The sequence below is a fragment of the Giraffa tippelskirchi genome, chromosome 14 (assembly GCF_054371585.1).
Source record: "Giraffa tippelskirchi isolate mGirTip1 chromosome 14, T2T-mGirTip1v1.2.pri, whole genome shotgun sequence".
In the NCBI taxonomy this organism is placed as follows: domain Eukaryota; kingdom Metazoa; phylum Chordata; class Mammalia; order Artiodactyla; family Giraffidae; genus Giraffa; species Giraffa tippelskirchi.
The window spans coordinates 57,197,308-57,214,192 of NC_137288.1; the positions used below are offsets into that span (position 1 = coordinate 57,197,308).

The 16,885-nt window shown below is 43.0% G+C and overlaps 1 protein-coding gene across 18 annotated transcripts in view; it reads left to right on the plus strand.

Annotated features, from left to right (window-relative positions):
* SLC14A1 (solute carrier family 14 member 1 (Kidd blood group)) overlaps positions 1 to 16,885 on the plus strand; it is a 51,254-nt gene that overhangs the window by 5,827 nt on the left and 28,542 nt on the right. The window contains exon 2 of one of the 18 annotated variants that reach the window (XM_081563492.1): positions 6,564 to 6,775. The exons of 16 other annotated variants lie outside the window; for them this stretch is intronic. The gene's annotated coding sequence lies outside the window, so the exon portion shown is untranslated. Of the gene's footprint in view, positions 1 to 4,098; positions 4,252 to 6,563; positions 6,776 to 16,885 lie in introns of those variants that run through there. One more of the 18 variants, XM_081563501.1, reaches the window with a different exon arrangement.

Here is a 16,885-nt window from a genome sequence, read left to right on the forward strand (position 1 = left end):
CAGAGTATAGATCTTTTGCTTCCTTAGGTAGGTTTATTCCTAGGTATTTTATTCATTTTGATGCAGTAGTAAATGGAATTAGTTTCTTCAATTTCTCCTGATCTTTCATTGTTAATGTGTAGAAATGCAAGAGATTTCTGTGTACTAATTTTATATCCTGCAATTTCACCAAATTCATTGACAAGCTCTAGTAGTTTTCTAGTGGCATCTTTAGGATTTTCTGTGTGTAGTATTATGTCATCTGCAAACAGTGACAGTTTTACTTCTTTTTCAACTTGGATTCCTTTTATTTCTTTTATTTCTCTGATTGCCATGGCTAGGACTTCCAAAATTATGTTGAATAAAAGTGGTGAGAGTGGAATCCTTCTCTCATTCCTGATCTAAAGGGAAATGTGTTTAGTTTTTCACAGTTGAGTATGATGTTAGCTGTAGCTTTGTATATATGGCCTTTATTATGTTGAAATAGTCTCCCTCTATGCCCTCTTTCTGGGGAGTTTGTGTCATAAATGGGTATTGAATTTTGTCAAAAGTTTTTTCTCCATGTATTGAAATCATTATATGGCTTTTATTCTTTAATTTGTTAATGTGGTGTATCACATTGATTGATTTGCAGATATTGAAGAATGCTTGCAACCTTGGGATAAATCCCACTTGGTAATGGTGTACAAAATGTATTGTTGGACTCAGTTTGCTAGTATTTTGTTGAGAATTTTTGCATCTATGTTCATCAGTAATATTGGCCTATAAATTTCTCTTTTGTGATATCTTTTTCTAGTTTTGACATCTGGGTGATGGTGGCCTCATAGCATGAGTTTGGGAGTGTTCCTTTCTCTTCAATTTTTTGGAAGCATTTCAGAAGAATAAGTATTAACCCTCCTCTAAATGTTTGATAGGATTCACCTGTGAAGCCATCTGGCCCTGGACTTTTGTCAGAAGGTTCTTTATCATCATTTCAGTTTCAGTATTTGTGATAGGTCTGTTTATATTTTCTATATCTTTCTGGTTCAGTCTTGTACCTTTCTAAGAATTTGTCCATTTCTTCTAGGTTGTCCATTTTATTGACATATAATTGCTTGTAGTAATCCTTTGTATTTCTGTGGTGTCCATTGTAACTTCTCCTTTTTCATTTTTAATTCTATTAATGTGAGCCCTCTCCCTTTTTTTCTTGATGAGTTTGGCTAAAGTTTTACCCACTTTGTTTATCTTTACAAAGAGTGTGTGTGGGTGCTCACTCAGTTGTGTCTGACTCTTTGTGACCCTGTGGACTGTAGCCCACCAGGCTCCGCTGTCCATGGGATTCTCCAGGCAAGAATACTAAAGTGCGCTGCCATTTCCTCTTCCGGGGAATCTTCTTGACCCAGGGGTCAAACCTGTGTCTCTTGCATCTCCGGCATCGGCAGGCGGATCCTTTACTCCAGAGCCACCTGGGAAGCCCCATCTTTTCAAAGAACCAGCTTTTATTTTTATTTACCTTTTCAATTTTTTCATCTCTATTTCGCTTATTTCTGTCTCATCTTTATTACTTTCCTTCTGCTAACTTTGGGTTGTGTTCTCTCTCTAGTTGCTTTAGCTGTAAGTTTAGATTGTTTATTTGAGATTTTTCTTGTTTCCTAATGTAAGATTGCATTGCTATCAACTTCCTTCTTAGAACTGCTTTCGCTGCACCTCATAAGTTTTGGATCATCATGCTTTTGTTTTCTTTTGTCTCTAGTTTGGTTTGTATTTTTATTTTCTCTTTGATTTCTTCAGTGATCCATTGGTTTTTTAGTAGCATATTGTTTAGCTTCTGTGTGTTTGTGTTTTTTACAGATTTTTCTTATAGTTGATTTCTAATCTCATAGCATTGTAGTTGGAAACAATGCTTGATACGATTTCAATGTTCTTAAAGTTGCCAAGGCTCACTTTGTGGCCTAGTATGTGATCAATCCTGGAGAAGATTTCATCTGCATTCAAAAAAATATTTATTCTGCTGCTTTGGGATGGGATTCTGTATAAATATCAGTTAAGTCCATTGATCTCAATGTGTCACGTAAGGCCTGTGTTTCCTAACTGATTTTCTGTCTGTTTGACCTGTCCATTGAGGAAAGTGGGGTGTTAAATTCCCCCACTATTATTATATTATTGTCAATTCCTCCTTTTATGACTGTTACTATTTGCCTATGTTGAGTGCGTATATATTTACAATTTCTATATCTTATTCTTAGATTGATCCTTTGATCATTATGTAGTGTCCTTCTTTATCTCTTATAACAATCTTTATTTTAAAGTTTATTTTGTATGATATGAGTATTTTTACTCCAGTTTTCTTTTGATTTCTATTTGCATGGAATAAGCCTTTTCTATCCCCTCACTTTCAGTCTGTATGTGTCACTAGATCTGAAGTAGATCTCTTACAGACAACATATATACATGTCTTGTTTTTGTATCCATTCAATCAGTCTATGTCTTTTGGCTGAAGCTTTTAATTTGTTTATGTTTAAAGTAATTATTGATATGTATGTTCTTATTGCCATTTTGTTCATTGTTTTGGATTTGTTTTTGCTGGCCTTTTTGCTCCTGTTCTTCTTTTGTTTTCTTCTCTTGTGATTTGATGACTAACTTTAGAGTTGTGTTTGAACTCCTTTTTCTTTGTGTGTATATGTGTATCTATTGCATATTTTTCGTTTTTGGTTACCATGAGGTTTTGATACAGCAGTCTTTATGTAAACAAGATAGTTTGAAGTTGCTGTTCTTTTAATTTCAAATACATTTGCAGTATCCTGCATTTGTACTCTCCTCTTCTCGTGATTGCTGATTTGATATCATATTTGTGTAGATGATGCCCTACCTTTATTGTATGTTTGCCTTTATTGGTGGACTTTTTCATCCATAATTTTCTTGTTTCTGGTTGCAGCCTTTTCCTTTCTGCCTAGAGAAGTTCCTTTAGCACTTGTTGCAAAGCTGATCTGCTGGTGCTGAATTCTCTTAGCTTTTGCTTGTCTATAAAGCTTTTGATTTTTACATCAAATCTGAATGAGAGACTTGCTAGGTAGAGTGTTCTTGGCTGTAGGTTCTTCTTTTTCATCACTTTAAATGTATTGTGCCACTCACTTCTGCCTGCCGAGTTTCTGCTGAAAAATCAGCTGATAACCTTATGGGAATTCCCTTGTGTGTTATTTATTGATACTCCCTTGTTAAAAATATTTTCTCTGTGTCTTTAATTTTTGTCAGTTTGATTATTATGTGTCCCAGAATGTTCCTCCTTGGGTTTATCCTGCCTGGAATTCTCTTTGCTTCCTGGACTTGGATAACTGTTTTTTTTCCCATGTTAGGGAATTTTTCAGCTATTGCCTTTTTGAATATTCCCTGAGGTCCTCTCTCTCTCTCTTCTCCTTCTGAGACCTCTGTAATGCAAATGTTGATCATTTAATGACCAACAGAGGTCTCTTAGACTACCATTTCTTTTCAATCTTTATTCTGTTCCACTGCAGTGATTTCCACCATTCTGTCTTTCAGCTCACTTATTCATTCTTCTGCCTCATTTATTCTGCCATTGATTCCTTCTAGTACATTTCGCATTTCACTAATTGTATTGCTTATCTCTGTTTGTTTGTTCTATAGATCCTCTAGCTCTAGCTTCTAGCTCTAGTCAACCATTTTGATCTGTGCCTCCATTCTTTTTCTGAAATCTTGGATCATCTTTACTATCATTTCTCTGAATTCTTTTTCAGGTCAATTGCATATCTCCACTTCACTTAATTGTATTTCTGGGGTTTTATCTTGTTCCTTCTAGAACAGATTCCTCTGCCATCTCCCTTTATCTAGCTTTCTGTAATTTCAGTTTCCGTTCTGTGGGCTGCAATTGTAGTTCTTTTTCTTCTGCTGTCTGATCCTTGGTGGATGAGTCTGGTCTATGAGAGTTTTCCAGGCTTCCTGGTGGGAGGGACTGGTCCTTCACATTGGTGGATGGAGCTGGGTCCTATCCCTCTGGTGGGCAGGGTCATGTCAAGAGATGTGTTTAGTGGACAGCTGTGGGGTCAGGAATACTGATTGATGGGACTGTGTTCCTGCTTTGTTGGCTGTTTGGCCTAAGGCATCCCACACTGGAGCATATAGGCTGTTGGGCGGGGCCAGGTCTTGGTGAGAAAATGGCAGCCTCCAGGAGGGCTCATGCCAATGAGTACTTCCTAGAACTGTTGCCAACAGTGTCTTTGTCCTCAGAGTGAGCCACAGCCACCCCCGCCTCCACAGGAGACCCTCCAGCACCAGCAGGTAGGTCTGGCCCAGGCTTCTACTAGGTCACTGATTTTTCCCCTGATTCCTAGTATGCACAAGACCTTGTGTGCACTCTCTAAGAGTGGAATTTCTGTTCCCCCAATCCTATGAAATTCCTAGGATCAAACCCCACTGGCCTTCAAAGCCAGATGCTGCAGGGCCTTCTCTTCTCAATGCCAGACCCCCAAGCTAGGGAACCTGACGTGGGGCTCAGAACTTTCACTCCTGTGGGAGAACCTCTGTAATATAATTATTTTCCAGTTTGTGGGTCACCCACCCAGGATTTGATTTTATTGCGAATGCACTCATTCTATCATCTCATTGTGACTTCCTCTTTGTCTTTGGACATAGCACATGCTTTTTGGTAGATTCCAGTGGGGTTTTTTGTTTTGTTTGACAATGGTTCTTCAGCTGTGATTTTGGTGTTTTCATGAGAGGTTAGCTCACATCCTTCTACTCTACCATCTTGTCTCCACCACCCTTAGGAACATGTATTTTTTAAACTTTATGTCCTTGTTATCAATTTAGCTCAAGCAGGCAGTAAGTCTTGTTAAAGGTGGTCAAGATAGACTAAACACTTAATTGTTAAATAAATATTCATTTTCATACATAATTCTCAAGAACTTTCCACCGCCTTTATGGAAGAAAAAACTTGTAAATTTATTATAACACTTTTATTAAGATACAATTTACGTATCATCCAATTCACCCACTGAAGCATATAATATTCACAGAATTGTATAAAAAGCATCATTTTCATCAATTTTAGAACACTTTCATCACCCGCAAAAGAAACTTTGTACTCATTGGCAGTCACTTCCCATTTTCCCCCAGCCTCTCCAAAGCCCTAGATCAACATTAATCAGCTCTCTCTATATATAGATTTGCATATTCTGGACATTTCACATATATAGAATTGTGACTGGCTTCTTTCACTTAGCAGAGATAAGGCTTTCAAGATCATCACACTACAGCAGGAATTAGTATTTCATCTCTTTTATGGCTGAATAGATCCCATTGTGTTCTTATACCATTTTTTGTTTATCCATTCATCAGTTAATGAATAGTGTTGTCTATACTTTCGGCTGTTATGAGCCACTATGAATGTTCACGTACAAATTTTTGTGTGATTTAATTTCATTTCAGTACATACATTAGGAGAGGAGTTACTTAGGTATATGGTAACTGTTTAACCTTTTGAGGGGCTGTCAGACTGTTTTCTGAAATGGCTGCAACATTTTACATTTTTACCAGCAGGAACATATTAGAGTTCCAATTTCCTCCACTTCTCCACAGCTATATTGTCTGTCTTTAATTCTCCTAGTGGGTGTGAAGTGATATCCCATCGTGGTTTTGACTTGCATTTTCTTGATGATTAATGATGTTGAGCATCTTTTCATGTCCTTAATGGACATTTGTGTTATCTTCTTTGGAGATATATCTATTCATATCTTTTGCCCATTTTTAAAACTAGGTTGTCTTTTTATCATTGAGTTGTAAGAGCTCTTTATATATTCTGAATACAAGTCCCTTATGTGATATATAAGTTGCAAATATTTTCTACCACTCTGTGAGTTGTCTTTTCCCTTTCTTGATGGTGTCATTTGAAATCCAAAAGTTTTTCATTTTGATGAAGTCCAATTTATTTTTTTCTTTTGTTGCTTGTGCTTTTGGGGACATATCTAAGAAATCATTGCCTAAGCCAAGGTCATAAAAACAGTTCTTTTAAGAGTTTAACAGTTTTAGCTCTTATATTTAGGTCTCTGATCTATTTTGAGTTAATTTCTATATGTGGTGTGAGGTAGGATTCTCAGCCTTTTACATATGTATATTTAGTTATCTCAGCACCATTTATATAAGACTACTCTTTCCCACTTATTGGAGTTTTTCCAGAACCCAGAAAAATCTTTAATTTATATTCTTATTATTCTAGGGTAGTATTTCCCAAGCTGGTCTATTGAGAACTTTAATAAACATGTTACAAAAAAAGGAAAAAAGTCACATGACCCAACAAGTTCTAGGTATATTAAGCTAAATAAAATTAAGCATCTTTCCATATTGTAGGCTTCTCAAAGACTTTAGTGCCAGCATGTTAGATGGATCTCTTACTTTATCAGTGAAGGCTTTTTATGTGGGTGCATATTAACTTCTCTAGAAGCATGCTTCCAAGAAACTTAAGTTTGCGATCCACTCTTTTAACAGACTTACTCATTTGAATGCACTTAAAATATTTTAACTTTCCTCTTTGAGAATTAGGCCACCAGTATGGTTGGAGGTTGTTTGTTTTGTTGTTTGTTTTTCATCTTTAGGGATTCCCTTGTAGCTTAGCTGGTAAAGAATCCACCTGCAATGCAGGAGATGCCGGTTCAATTCCTGGGTCAGGAAGATCCCCTGGAGAAGGAAATGTCTATTCACTCCAATATTCTGGCCTGGAGAATTCCATGGACTGTACAGTCCACGGGGTTGCAAAGAATCTGACACGACTGAGCGACTTTCACCTCATGGTTTCATCTTTAACCAGGTGAGAGCAGAAATAAGACAGTAACCTGCGAGTTCCTCTGGATCACTTTGATAACTGGTTTAGGTTGCACAGTTTTGGTTTATAATGAAGCATCATTTTTTAAGGTAAATATTAAATAGCACTTTTTTTTTCTTTTTTTTCGAAAGTGTGGTCCAAGAACCATCTGCATCAGAATAACCTAGATGTGGTTTATAAGGGCAGGTTGCTGGGGCCCTTTCAGACCTAGTAATCAGAAACTCTCAAGCTGGAGCCCAGATGCTGCGCTGACAGGCTCTCTGTTGATTCCTGTTCACACCAAAGCTTAAGAACTGCTGCTCATCCTTGGATTAAGCAAAGTAGTCTGTAGCAAGATGGGGGGAGGGGAGCGGGGGGGACAGACGTTGATAGGTAAGTGGGACCAGAATGACTCCTCCCCTCCTGTACTTCTTTCTTTCCCGTCCCCATCTCCACTGCCCACTTTGTGCCCTTTTTCACGTGTATGTGCATGCATCCTGTGTACGTATATGATCACTGAACTCAGGCACACTAAGCACTCCTTGGTTCGTGATACCCTTGTGTTGCCACCAGAGGGCGCCAGAGCATCTCCGAAAGCCACGCGAGTCCACTTTCTCCTCACTCATCTTTTCCACTACAGACTCTCCACCCAGGGTATAATCTCCCAATCTCAGGCATGTGCCCCACCTCACTGATTCCCAAAAGGACGTCAGATCATATGAGAGCACACAGCTGTTTTTTAAAAACCTCTTATGAGTTGTGAAGCCCTGGGGAATTTGTCTAATCCTCTGAGCACCAGTTTCTCACCTTAACAAGGAAAAACGTGTTAGTGTAGCTCTTTTAGCAGTTAAATGAGATAGTAAAGATAGTGCTCCTGGCTATTGTTTTCTACCATAGGCAGTGACTGGCATTGCTTGAAATCCTGAAACCCTGAATTGCAAAAAAAAAAAAAAAAAAACAGTTCTAAAAATTGTATTATCAACAAGTTATAAGCAAATCTAAGTTCCTTCTTGGCTGTCTTTGATGCCTATATTCAGAAGCCTCTCTGTCTCCTCGATAATTTTTGGTCTGGACCTTATCATTTTGCATAAAGCACAGTTCATGACACCAACGGTGAGCAGAAGAGTCCAGGTTAGCAAAGGGGAGCCTCCATTCCCACCAAGGGGCTTGGCTCCAGGCTCCACATTCTCTCAGTGTCCTTCCCCGGGCCATGTTAGGTAGCAAAAAATAAGTGTCATCTAAGTATTGTTCCCTAATTAATTGTGCTATAATTATCATTGTGATAATTCACTCTGTGGAGGCAGTTATTGCAGTAGATACTTTAGTGAAGGAGGTAGTGGTGGAAGGAAAGAAAGAAAGAAAGAAGTAAGAGAAGTTGCTCAGTCATGTTGGACTATAGCCTACCAGGCTCCTCTGTCCATGGGATTTTCCTGGCAAGAGTACTGGAGTGGGTTGCCATTTCTTTCTCCAGGGGATCTTCCCGACCCAGGGATCAAACCTGGTCTCCCGCATTGCAGGCGGACGCTTAGTGGGGAAGGAAGTAGTGGAAATGGAGGTTATGGTAAAGGTGGTGGTGGTGGAGGAGGTAGAGGTGATGGTGAGGTTGGTGGTTGTAGAGCTGCTGAGGTTGGTGATAGAGAGGGTAATGGTGGAGAAGTCGTGATGGGCTCTCCTACTTAGCATCCTTCAGAGATCCTACCACTGAAGGATAAATCCCAACTCCTGAGCTCGACGAAGTGCTTCATGATCCAACTGCTGCTTACTTCTTTAGCCTCGCTTTCCACTAATCACACACACACAGACAGACACACTAAGCTCTTCCACGTTAGGATATTTTATGAGCTTCAGATCCAATTTTGCACCTTAATTTTACTCCGTCTTTGTTCATACTATTGTTGCCATCTCTTTCTTCCCACCAGGTACACTCCCTTCAGTCTTCAATACCCAGCTCAAATGTCACTGGAATTTTTTTAATGAGGAGTTTCCTGACCCTCAAGGCAAAGTTAGTTTCCATTCTTGACACTCTCATGGTAGTTTGTGCACACCTTGGCTCTAACATTTTTGATCTGGCTGGTAACCAGCTGATGGGGTCTCCTGGCCTACCAGAGGTAGCCTTAAAGTGGCCTCTTCTAGGTTCCCTTTAGACTCTGGTCCAAGACCTCTGACCCTCAGGCTGAGTCAGCAGTCACTCCATAACAGTCCTGAATGCCTACTGTGAAGTCAAGTAACAAAGCTTAGAAAACCTGTAACAACTCCATTTTTTTAAACTTATATATCCAGTAGAGTGAACACTTCATGAATAAGTTTCTGGTAAATGAACACACATCATGTAACTGATACCTGGTCAAGAAACAATATCACTCTAGCACCCAGAAGCCCTCCAACAGTTGCATTTTTAAAATGCAATTAACTATTAAAACTTACAATTCTTTAAGTGAGCTGTCAAATTCAAATGTGCAAGTAGTCACTAGCTTTTCAAAGACATTTTAGAAATTACAGAAGTGACTTCACTCAGAGGATGGGGAGACACCGTTTTCCTTTCCAAGAGCAACACCCCAGCCCTCAGCTAACCTGGGCCACATGGTGGGTGCTCCCAAGCCTGGAAGCTGAGCCAGAATCAGGCAAGGCAGGTACACTATCTCATTAGTGAAACCACTTGAAAAACAAGGTCCTGTTGGCTATCAGGACGTTTCCGGCAGAGGTTAATGGAAGTGAGATGGAGAACAACTTCTGTGTGTTGTCTCTCTGCCAGGGTCTCCACACTACTGGGTCAATGCCCCTGGGAGCGCCGTTCCCATCTTACAGATGAGGAGACTGAGGAGAGCACCCAGGACTTGACCCACATCTTCCTATTATCATGCTCAGAAGCCCAGAATCAGAATCCCCATCCCTCAAACTCTCAAGGACATCTTTTCAGGGGGAGTAACATAGCAAAAGCTCTGGGGTGGAAGTGAGGACCACTGGTCCTGGGACGCTTCTACCCTGGGAACTGACATACCTTTCCAACGTCCCGCTGAGGAGGAATGCTAGTCGGTGAGGGAAGAGGAGTAACACCCCGCTACAGAGGGAGGGTCCCGAAAACAGGTAGAGGAGCTTCCACGCAGGACTGCTCCCCCTCAGCCCAACCAGCTACTTTGCCACTTCTGCCATTCCATGTGTAATGGCTAAGAGTTCATGGTGGGGAAGTTGGGACATGTGTGTGTGTGTGTGTGTGTGTGTGAGAGAGAGAGAAAGAAGTATCTTGATAAGTATTTTCCTTCTGCATTTCTGCAGATGCCTCCATGTTTTATGTGGGTGTGTTTGGTAGTCCCTGCTGCCCTGGTATTTTCCATTAGAGGAAATGTACTGGCTCTGTTATGGACATATCACCTTGGCCGCCAGCATCACACAGGTGTTTGCGACGGCACCCTGACCTCCTGACCTCCCGTGCTTACAGAGAAATCACCAGCCTCACAGCCCACATGAGGCAGTGGGACAACAAGCCTGTGTCACCGCTGTGTGTGCGCACGGATTCCAGCACATTCCTCCTGTATCTCGAGAGGCCCCTGTATCCCAAGGAGGAGAACCAGGTAGTGCATTGCCTACTCCCCCTCTGGTTGACCTTCAAGGCCCTTCCGTGGGGCCTGCCCTCCTGCCCAGGGGCCCACCTGCCCTGTTGGCAGCTGCAGGGTCAAAAGCATCACATGCCTTGCAAGTGGACAGCTGGGCTGGTGCCTCAGGCCACTCTCACCAGCCTGGACCGTTCACCTCACCAGCCCCTGTTTCTTCAGCTTTTTGGGGAAGATGATGCCACCAAAAGGGATAAAGGAACACCTTGCCTCCACCCAACCAAAATATAAGGCCCAAAGGCCAGAAATCAAGGGTCACAGATTAAAGCAGCGGGTCCTAGTGGAGGGAAGTGCTGAATAGGCTTCTGATAAATGGCTCTGCTCATTTCTCATCTGCCTTCAGCCTTCTAACAGGACCTACTGCCGCTCTAACTGCTCCCCTACCATCCCAAAGACACACCCACCCTCCCATCTACCTGTCTCTTCAGATTAAACAGCCCCCACCCCCACCAAGTTAAATGTCTCCAGATCTAGATTCTTGTGTAGACCAGAGTCCCCCATCTCCAAATGCATCCTGAGGATTTCCAGCTTCCTGTCCAGACATCTCAAACTCAATGTCATGGGCTTTCAATTGCCTTTACTTTACACTGTCATTAAACTTTTATTAAAGTGCAATGATAGCCATTGAAGGGTACATATTGTAAATATATGATATGTACTTTTCGCAGACTAACATACCCAGGTAGCCAGCAGGAGATTGTGAGCGTTCCAGAAGTCCCCTTGATCCCCCTTCCAGTGGTGACTGGCACCCTGACTTCTCTCAGTTTAGCCTTTTTTGAACTTCGCATAAATGGACTCACACAGTCTGTACTGTTTTGTGCCTGGCTTCTTTTTGCTCAACATTACAAGATGTATTCATAGCACTGCATGGAGCTGTAGGTCATTCCCTCACTGTCTCTGCAAATGAATCATTATCCACTCTACTGTTGATGGGCAGTTGACTTGTTTCCCATTGTCTGGCTGTTAGGAGTCGTGCTGCGTTGAACTTTGTGGCACTTGTCCTTCAGTGTGACCGTGGGTACACATTTCTTTTGTGCACGTTCCTAAGAAGGAGTTTTTGGACACACACTCTCAGTAGGCAGCTATCTACTCCTGTAGATGCTGCCAGGAAGTTTTCTTTTTCTAAGGTCGTTGTATCCATGTGCGTCGCCCACCCGCATCATGCGTTCTGGCTCCTCCACTCTCTAACGCTTGAAGCACTTTTGATTCATCCATCCTTCACCCCAAGCCTATCTCTTTTTTCTTCCCCAATTATCTCACATTTGTGGCCTTTCTCCTTTGACGCTGTTCTGCAGCAGGCACCGTGAACTTGTGCGGAGCCTTCCCAGGATCCGTACCTGCGCAGTCTCCCTACAAGTCTCTCTCATCATCTCACCTTGTGGTCCACAAAAGTACAGTCTCTCCTGGTCTCCAATTACTTTAGAGCTTATCTGTTTATTTATCGGTTATTGACACCCTGCAGACCTCGCCAATGACCAAGCAGATCCCATCTTTCCTTTAGGCCACAGTCCTGCCTCCCTCATGTCATTCTCCAATGCCACTGTCCTTAGCTTGTTTGGCAGGAAAACTATCTTCTCTGTTAGCAGTCCTACAACAAACCCCCAAGCTGGAGAGTTACTGCTGGCAGAGACTTAGATTGTCCCAACACCCTTGTTTCCAAAGAATCCCCAAGAAACTTAAGGAAAAGAACTTAGACAAAAGTCCTAGCGACTTGTCACAACTTTCTTAAAGTGACAAGTATCACTTCTTATTTGCTGGTAACTTATATTTGATTTGAAAGCCGGCAGAGCTTTGGAAATTAACTGGGTGGGGAGGAAAGGGAATAACAAATAGAAATTGCAAGTTGACTCTGATTTTAAAACTGGTTCTCAGTGAGAGAAATATTCTCGTCAGCTACTATTCTCAGACTGCCATGTTTAAAGAGGTTTTGACCAGTAGAAAGTGTCATTACAGAGAAGCATAGTAATACATGCATGGGAAATAGAAAGCAGGCAAATTTGGCTCACTCTTCCCAAATTTTAAGAAAGCAAATGAAACTGAGTGTTTAATGTTTGCTTACAGTTTGCTATAGTTATTACTTGAGTGTATACTTTACACAAGGGACCCCAATACACTCTAATACTGCCCATATTTAAAGCTTTGAGCATAATTTTGGTGTTTTATATGGTTCAAAGGTTCATAATTCTATCTTTTCTTCAAAGGTAGTATTTTCCTACTTTCTTTGATGCTGGGTCCTTCGGTAGGGACCCATTGCCAAGTTAGTGTATTGTATCACAAAGAAGCAAATGTTGGAGTGCCTGTCAATATAGATGTCTAATGCAAACGTGAAGGAGCACTGCTTTCTCCGCGGACCCGAGTGGGGTGGACTCATGGCCTGTGATTCACAGCACACACCCTCCAGTGCAATCGTGATGCTGTTCACAGCCCTCAAGCAGACTGAGCCTCTCTTGACTGACACTCAAGTTTCTTCCTAAAAGGCCATTCCCTCTTTTCCAGCCTTCACTAATGCCACTCAAACTTGTGGAGGGCCTTTTGAAGCCCATATGTTCAGTAAAACTCCTTCTGCCTACTCCAGACACCACTGATGTTGCCCAAATTCTTTTAGGCCTAAATTGTGTCACTCAGTTTAGCACTTAATTGCACAGTATCTCACATCATGTTAGTGTCACTCACTCAGTCATGTCCAACTCTTTGCAACTCCATAGACTGTTAGGCCCTCCAGGCTCCTCTGTCCATGGAATTCTCCAGGCAAGAATACTGGAGTGGGTTGCCATGCCCTTCTCCAGGGGATCTTCCTGACCCAGGGATCGAACCCAGGTCTCCTGCATTGCAGGCAAATTCTTTACCATTTGAGCTACCCGGAAAACACACATCATGTTAGAAGGCCTTAAAATCTGCCAGTTCTTGGTTAAACTTGACAGATATTCTGACCCTCCCTGGAAGATCGTGTGATAGGCTCCCCCGTAGACCAATGATATTACAAATCCCTTCTTGCTGAAAGAAAATGCTATTCTACCCATAGCATGACCAGTGTTCAGACACAGCCTTGACCCTGACACTAATGTTCCCTTGTGTCTTATTGCTGCACCGGAATGCGAGAACCACTCTTCACACCACGCCTGAGAGTCCCAAGGACTGACTTTGATCTGCAGTATGATGGGAAACCAGGAACATAGCTCACGTGGCAGAGCCCCTGACATCTGGGCACACACAGGCAGCCCTTGTTCATGGGCTCCTTTAACAAACCCATTAACCTAAGGCACCCGCACCCAGCACTCCAGCTTGGTTTGAGGGGGAGGCTCAGAGCACGGGCTATAGCCTGAGAGAAGATGCTGAGTCCAGGACAGCTGAAAGGAAGTGAATTGGCCAAGACATCATGAATTTACAGCCTATGACCTGGGGTGCAAAGGGAGGAGGAGACAGCCATACCCCACATCCAGTCTTTGGAGAGCCCAGGCTTCCTGGGTTTGGGTTGAACCAGGTTTTGGCAGCTGGGGTTGGGACTGTCCTATCCCATCCATACTGATCTCCACCAAGGAGGCCCTGAAGACACAGCTTCCTGCCTGTTAACCCACAATCAGGATGACTCAGGTGCTCCAAGAACTTGCCAGCCTACCCACCTGGAGTGGGAGCTCGTCCTCTCCCACTGTATGACAGTCTTAGAGGAAAACCAAAGCCTCTAGTCACAGAGGTTGACCTGCAAGCTGGAGTTCTGGGTGCGGGTGCCTTAGGTTGATGGGTTTGTGGCAGGAGCCCTGAGCAAGGGCCACCTGTGTGTGTCCAGATGTCAGGGGCTCTGCCACGTGAGCTACATGTCCCAGCCACAGTGCTGCACCCAGCTCTGAGGACGTAACTGGGGCAGGTCTACTCCGACTCCTTTGCCACACCAAAGACACACACACCCATCTCAGTACAATGCTGTGCAAGAGCTCGCCTTGGCCCTTGAAGGCCCCAGAGTCCCAGAAGGTTCACCCACTCATTCATCTACACACTCAACAAATAGCTTGTGAGGATCTCTGTGAGCCAGACTCTGAGCCCGGAACTGGAACCACAGCGTGACCAAGACCAACTCAACTCTGCCCAGGAAGACTGCAGTCCAGTGAGCCAACTCAATGAAGCAAATACTCACAAAACCATGTAATTTCAAACAGTCAACACTGTAAAAGAAAAAAGAAACCCTCTGGGAGGTGCATCCAGTGGTTCTAGCCTTGGCCTGAAAGGCACCTTCCCTCAGACCGTGAGTCTTCACGGGGTGACAAGTGTGGTGTGAAAGGGGTATTTAATATGCCTACTGTTGGAACATAAAAAAATATGATTTCACACAGGGCTTTTGCCTTTTGGCCAAAGGAGTTGCAAACCCAAGAGTGATGAGGGGAAATCACTGTAGGGGCCCTAGTGTAAAAGGCCAAGAAATCCAAGATGGAGGGTGGAGGAATGATGGCCACCAAGGAAAATGCTAGGGAAGATCCCCGAGACCCAAAGGCGTTATGGTCCTTTCCCCAGAGTGTTATAGCTGATACCCACAGATGTATCAGTCCTGTGAGTGGGCAGGGGGCAGAGGTCCCTGGCTGGACATTGGAACCAGAGGAGGCTGGTCCCTGTGTATGTAGGCGTCACGTTTTCCTGACCTGTGATAATCTGTCATGGTGACTGGGGAGGTGAGGCACTCACTGAGTCCGTGTGAAGCAACTAGCACCAGACAGAGGGTGGGACCTGATGGAGTGGCTTGATGGAGTCTAATGGGATGAATAGGCTTCACCTAGAGCCCTGCCTTCTACCGGCGTGGCCCAGCATGTGACAGCGTGCTCCCCGCCACCATCTGGAATGCAACCATGACTCATTTGGGCTCACCGCGGCATCTCCAACAAGACCTTGGACTCTGTAAACTGTCTCCACTCCAGAAGCTTGAGTCCATCCCTTTTCACTCAGTTCCAAGGACAGGGAGGCTTGAGAGTGGTGCTTCCCAAACTTTACAATGCATGCAAATCCTTGGGGATCTGGTTAAAATGCAGACTCTGATTCTGAAGTTCGGAGTGAGGTTGAGATTCCTTGATTCTAAACAAGTTCCCAAGGAATCACACTTTGAAGACTTGAGAACCTTAACCAGAGTGAATAAAAGTGAGCCTTCCCCTCTCCTTCATGAGAGAGTCTAGTCAGATCAACCATCTATTACTCACTCTGAGGACTGGAATACTGATGGCACCATTGGCAGAAATAAGAAAGTCAGAGGTAGGACCTATTTTAGAGGGAAATAATAAAGGTTACCTTTGGTTGAATGCCTATTGTGTACCATGATCTTGTTTAATCTATGTGTTTGGCAAGGTAGGTATTAGTAATCTCCATTAATTTCATAATGGAATTCAGGCTTGGAAAGGTGAAGTAATTTTCCCCTGGGTGTTACAGCTGGCTGGAATTCGGACCTGATCTGTCAAACTCCAAAACCCATCTAATCCTACAATGACATGCTTCCTTGTTTTGGTGGGTAAGGAATTAGGATTGGATTCAGTTCGGTGGTTCCCAACCTTGCCTTCATGTTAGAATCATCAAGAGGACTTTTAAAACTCCCCCACCCCACACCAGTGAGATCAGACTCTCTAGCCACTATCAGTACTTTTTAAAAGCTCCTTGGGTAATTCCAATGTGCAGACAAGACTGAGAATCACTGAGTTAGTCCAATTCCTCTTTGAGTAAGTGAGGCAGTTGAAAAGGGATGGATGAAGTGCCAATCTTGTCAGAAGTAGCACCTCTCAGTTCCTACTCTAGGACTCTTCCTAATAAGCCAGCTAAACAAAAATTCTGTAGTGGGATGGAGTAGGACAGGAGTGGAAGTAGGATGGAGGTTCTTGCCAAGAGAAAATACAGAAAGAAGAGGAGACAGTTTCAGTGAACAAGAGACATTTCACATTTAAGAGCTGAGGAAAAGATTCAGAAAGCTAGAAAAGCTCACACACACACACACACACACACACACACACACACACACACACACCCTTGAAATTAGAACGTCTAATTCATCTGTGAGTCCTCCTGTACTTAGCATACATTGGACAATTGGATGGATGAGTGAATCGATGCAACAAGAAGAATAAGGTGGGTCCAATGGACAAGAAAGTCCAAAAGTCCAGAAGTCCAGTGGAGCAGAGAAATGGGAGTCTCACTGGAATTGAAGAAAGGGAGGGCTTCCCTGGTGACTCAGTCAGTAAAGAAACTGCCTGCAGAGCGGGAGACCTGGGTTCAATCCCTGGGTTGGGAAGATCCCCTGGAGGAGGGCATGGCAACCCACTCCAGTATTCTTGCCTGGAGAATCCCATGGACAGAGGAGCCTAGTGGGCTATGGTCCATGGGGTCAAAAAGAGTCAGACACGACTAAGCGACTAAGCATTTAAGGATGGAGGAAAGGACTTCAGCTAGGATGAACTACCAACATCGGGGTGAATGGTCACCATCAGGAAACCTTGTTTGGGGATTTTATTTTTATAACTGGGATTATTTTTTAATGATAGGATGA